Source organism: Crinia signifera, chromosome 5 (genome assembly GCF_055691185.1).
Source record: "Crinia signifera chromosome 5, ASM5569118v1, whole genome shotgun sequence".
Classification (NCBI taxonomy): domain Eukaryota; kingdom Metazoa; phylum Chordata; class Amphibia; order Anura; family Myobatrachidae; genus Crinia; species Crinia signifera.
Genome location: NC_139221.1, coordinates 1,106,828 through 1,112,827, shown reverse-complemented (window position 1 = coordinate 1,112,827; position 6,000 = coordinate 1,106,828). Strand labels below are relative to the sequence as shown.

The 6,000-nt window shown below is 42.6% G+C and overlaps 1 protein-coding gene across 1 annotated transcript in view; it reads left to right on the top strand.

Annotated features, from left to right (window-relative positions):
* The first annotated feature begins 366 nt into the window (after positions 1-366).
* Positions 367-6,000, top strand: part of ARHGEF39 (Rho guanine nucleotide exchange factor 39) — a 208,025-nt gene continuing 202,391 nt past the window's right edge. The window contains 2 exon segments of the mRNA XM_083186480.1: positions 367-438; positions 2,466-2,531. The gene's annotated coding sequence lies outside the window, so the exon portion shown is untranslated.

Here is a 6,000-nt window from a genome sequence, read left to right as displayed (position 1 = left end):
TTAGTATTGAGAATATGAATACGACTGAGTTGTATTTGTTGCTCAGTCACCGCCCAGGACAAGGACATTGCAGCAGGTAGGTGGGGACAGCGCGGAAGGGAACACGGTTTATTGTGACAGCTGCAATACTGGCGACTCTCTTCTATGCAGTACTCCTACTGGACGGCAGGTGGCGATGTGGTCGCTCTTCCGCATCTATTTATGGCGTATTGCCGGCCTGTGTTTCCTCACTCCCGGAAGTGTGGCCGCTCTATCCGGCATCTCTATGGCAGGTAGCTGTCATGTTAGTCCTTGTACCCGGAAATTCGTTTGAAATAATCGCGCGCGGCTATAAGGAAATCTCAGAGACGGTAATTACCACACACGTCATACACCGGCGCTTATATATGGTTCCTGTACCGTGATAGGCTGCTTTGTACACCCCCGCTGCTGTATACTGTATATATACCCTATTATGTGCTATATACACTTGATATCTGCTGTGTGTGTATATATATACCCTGTTATGTGCTATATACACCTCATATTTGCTATATACTGTATATATAACCTCGCGTGTGTGTGTGTGTATATGTGTGTGTGTGTATGTATGTATGTATATATATATATATATATATATATATATATATATATATATATATATATATATATATATACTGTTATGTGCTATATACATCTCATATCTGCTGTGTATGTATATCCTGTTATGTGCTATATACTGTGTATATATATCGTGTATGTATGTATGTATATATATATATATATATATATATATATATATATATATATATATATTCTCTATCCTGTTATGTGCTATATACATCTCATCTGCTGTGTATGTATATCCTGTTATGTGCTATATACTGTGTATATATATCGTGTATGTATGTATGTGTGTATATATATATATATATATATATATATATATATTCTATCCTGTTATGTGCTATATACATCTCATCTGCTGTGTATGTATATCCTGTTATGTGCTATATACTTTATATATAACGTGTGTGTATATACCCTGTTATGTTCTATATACATCTCATATCTGCTGTGTATGTATATCCTGTTATGTGCTATATACTGTATCTATAACCTCATATCTGTGTGTGTGTATATGTGTATGTATGTGTGTGTGTATATATATATATATATATATATATCTCTCATCTATCCTGTTGTGTTTTTTATACAGTCATATCTGCTGTGTACTGTACATAGTCGCTGCTGTGTATATATACACACCATGTTATGTGTTGTATACTGTATATACCCTCATGTGCTGTTCCTGCTGTATACTGTGTATATACTGTACAGTGCCTGCTGTGTGTGTGTGTGTGTGTGTGTGTGTGTGTGTGTGTGTGTGTATATATATATATATATATATACACACCCTTTTACATTCTGTCTCTATATACCCCCCCCTCATACCTACTGTATATATGCCCTATTTCATGCAGTATTTACACTGTTATGTGCTGTATTCTCTATCTCGTTCTGTACATAGAACCTGCTGTATACTTTACTATATACAGTATATATACAATTATCTGCTGTATACTGTACATAGTCACTACTATATACCATACATAGACCCTATTACCTACTGTATATACCCTGTTATGTGCTGTAGACAGCACATAGACCACCTTCAGCTACCCATCTCTGGCACCCAGACATCTACCACACCTGACACCCATCTCCTGCAACTGCCTCTACTTCCCTCACCCAAATATATATTAGTGTGGAAGGGACAGCATCTCTACATATAAAAAGTAATGTGTAAGATCCAGTCCATGTTTTAGAGCAGCAGCAAGAAAACCGATTTGATCAAGGTGGGGCTGATTAGCAGCACCTGTGGCTTCCTAATAAGAGTTCCAAGGGCAGGAGGCCATGGCTCTTGATGGTGGCATAGCTGCCCAAGTGATAGGCCGGGGGTGTAGGCTACGGTAGGGACCACTGGAACAATGCTGTTATTACTTGTATGCTAAGTGTATTGTGTTATTCAAAATAGCACCTCCAGTGGTTACCATCCACCAATAAACACCATAGTCTCATAAAACTTTCCTTTTATATGGAGAGCCTTATTCATCCTCTTTAATAATCTTCTTTTCTAAAAAAAAATCCAAAAGACTAAAAAATAGTGCAATACTGACGATACACCGTATATTCTTTATTAGCTGAATTTTACACTCACATGTATACACATGATAATTTGCATATAAGTCCACTTTAAGTGGATAGTATATTTCTTTCTTCCCCTTTCAGTGGTTCTCACAAAAGGATAGTGAAAGAACTTGAAAGTGCCGACACATAGTGCAAAAATGTTTCACCAATAAAAACAATTTATTAAACAAATGCACATATGTGTGTGTGTGTGTGTGTGTGTGTATATATATATATATATATGTCCTTCTGAGGTTCCAAAACCGATGTGAAATTGTGCTCAACTGTTTCTTTAGGGAATCCTATGAGCCAGTCCCGGAAACTCTATCTGGATATCACTCTGCTGGAAACGGCTTCCACAGGTAAGGTCCTCAGGGAAAGAAATGAATGGACTACTCACTTGGGCGCTTTCGTACACTCAGGTCCTTCATCAGAAACATAAGTCCATTGTTACTTGGCAGGTGTTATATACCTGCAATAATTGCCATTTACTCCTATAATCCCATCTATTTTTTTCCCACCGTATACATGTGACGTCCCGCCGCATGCTCCCACCACCTTGCCGGCAGAAGTGTGTCACCGGTTGTTCATACTTCAGGATGAGTGGACCCTCTTGCCGGAAATGACGGACACGCTTGGATGTTGTCCATCATACCATATGTTGTTTGTATTCAGCAGTGGGCATCTGGGTGTGGTGAAAACTTGGGTCAGCACCTCTCCACCAATGTGTGTCGCTGGGTTAGGGTACAGCTATTTCAAGGGACTAAACCTTGCAATATACGGGACATACCCTAACCAGAGGTTGGGTATAACAATCCAAATAATGCACCTTTTTTATATTTATTCATATTTTTATTTTATAATATACCGGCATGATATAGATGTATAATTTGAATGTTTTTTTCATTTATTCAAACTATATTTATATGATAAAATTATTGTATTATTTAAGCGCAGCAAACCACCTTTTTTTCTTTTCTTTTGTAATATTGTACTTGGGTCCTACACCGCTTTTCTTTTGCTGCTGCTTGGGTCATAAAACAGCTTGGTCTATCAAGTGCTCCATCAATATCTTGATATTGTATTTCCTTGCATGACACCATGTACCGGCCTAGCTCCATTGCCGCAATCCCCGACCTCTCCTGACCCATTTCTGCCTCTCCCCGCTCAGGCTGTAGAGGTGTAGGCAGGCTTGGCCTGGGAAAGCGCTCCAGGAAGTGCAGAGGCGTGTCTAAGGACAGCCAGGCAGGAAGGCAGGTTGTTACTCCTGTTGGTGCAGCGGGTAAGCGGGCAGCCTGGTGACACGCTCTCAACTAGAAGAGCTGACATTGACTGATGGCTGCAAATAGTACTCAGTGGCATGTCAGTGCAGGTGGGCGCATTTAAAAATGTCATACAAGATAAACGGGTGGCTGTAATTGACAGGCAGTCCGTTAAACAAAAGGATTTCTTTGTGGGAGGCAGACTTTTGATCCAGAATGCACAATGATTAGCATAGTGAAGTATCTGCAGCTACTAAGTGTTTATCTAAAATTGAACAATAATAATTGGTGGTGTTAATCAATTGTACAAAATACACCGTAAGTGTATACATCAATGTCACTAATTCCGTGATGCTGTGAGGCTCTATAACAGAGCCAATTCTAAAGCTACAAAATAGGAAGAAAACAGTCCACAATGGGACTGATCCAGATGCAGATAGTATAACGTTAATTCATTGGCATCTTAATTACTTATGCATATATTAATCATTGGGTATAATATGCATCTAATCCCACTGGAGTAATTTATGTATAGCTGATGAAATCAGTATTCAGGAGTCTTAATCAAAAATAAACTATACATACACAGGTATTTAAGGGAAATAAATTGAGTGAGAGAGACGTAAACAAGAAGAAATTGGCTGATGTATGTGCAAAAATGGACTGCTGGGTATCAAATAATATGTAATTATACAATGGTGTTGTATTGGTATGAGGTCAGTTTGATATACTAATGCTATACAATGGTTATGGAGATAGCATATATTCAGAATGCACGTTCCTCCGTGTGGGAGAAAAAAGAAAAGAGACAGAAGCCAGCGCTGAGAGCCCCGGTGTGTGCTGTCTTCCTCAGTCTTCAATGAGCGGACGGCGGGGTGAGGCAGACACCGGCACGCTGGTGAGGGAGAGCAGAAATGTGTGTGGAGGACACCAGCTGTGTGCGGTGTTAGATCAGCCCTGATGCTGGAGTATTGCAGGGCTGAAATGCGCCGCCAGTGGGTTTGGCCACACACGGAGGGAGCAGAGAGAGTACCTGTGTAACCAGCGTTAGCACCGGTCAGCGTCTGGATGCTGTCTATCAGTTCCCCCCTGCAGCAGACCTACAAAGCACATGTCTCACTTATACACTAACTATACTTCCTGTAGGCTCTCCACGCTTCCAGTACATCACCTCACTGCTCATTCTAGGCCACTCCAACCTCATTCTATATCACTACTCTGAACAACCTGGACACTGGTCTCAATACTGACCTAAATGCTGTCACACACTGCTTCTGTCTCACGTATACATTACCTATACCTCCTGTAGCCTCTCCACGCTTCCAGTACATCACCTACAGTCTGCACAGCCTGGACACTGACCTCCATGCTGATCTATATGCTGTCACACACTGCTTCTGTCTCACGTATACACTAACTATACCTCCTGTAGGCTCTCCACGCTTCCAGTACATCACCTTCTCACTGCCCATTCTAGGCCCCTCCAATCTCATTCTATATCACTACTCTGATCAACTTTACACCGAAATATGGCTCCTAGATCCAGTCCCATACCAGTCCTTGCTGTCAGGTCTCACCCCCTCTCAACTTCCACACCTTTCACACGCACCCACAACCCACACAACCTAATTACTATCTCACCTGTCCCCTCCCTTCCTTTCTCCTGTGCTCTCTGGAATGCTAGATCAGTCTGCAACAAGCTCCCAACTATCCACGACCTCTTTATCTCCCACTTTTTTAACCTTCTTGCCATCACTGAAACCTGGCTCTCTGCCTCTGACACTACCTCCCCTGCTGCCCTCTCCTATGGAGGCCTCTCCTTCACCCACTCAGTCAGACCTGATGGCCGCCAGGGTGGGGGAGTGGGCATCCTCCTCTCCCCCAACTGCACCTTCCGCGCCATCCCACCTGAGCCCTCCCTCACATTCTCCACCTTTGAGGTACACACTATCCGCCTCTTCTACCCCATTCACCTCCTTGTGGCTGTAATCTACCGCCCCCCTGGCCCCTGCTCCCCTTTCCTTGATAACTTTGCTGCGTGGCTTCCACACTTTCTTGCCTCTGACCTCCCCTCTATCATCCTTGGTGACTTTAACATTCCTATTGACCTCAATAATGCTGCCTCCTCTAATCTGTTTGACCTTACCACCTCCTTTGGACTTTCTCAATGGACCTTTACCCCCACTCATAATCTCGGACACTCCCTTGACCTAGTCTTCACCCACCATTGTAATCTCTCTGATTTCTCTAATTCTTCCTTCCCACTCTCTGACCACAATCTGCTCTCTTTCACCCTCTCATCCTCCCCTCTCCCCTCATTGCCCAGACCCACAGTCACCAGACGTGACCTCGGGTCTCTTGACCCTACTGTCCTGTCCTACCTGGATACTTTTCCTTTCTCCTCTTTCAACCATGACTTGCCCCAACCAGGCTGCCTCTTTCTGTTACTCTTCTCTCACCTCTGCTCTCGACTCTGTAGCCCCCCTCCACACTGTCCCCCCTCCGACGCTCTAAACCACAACCCTGGCACAACAAAATAACACGATTCTTGTAAAAATGTGCACGCTCT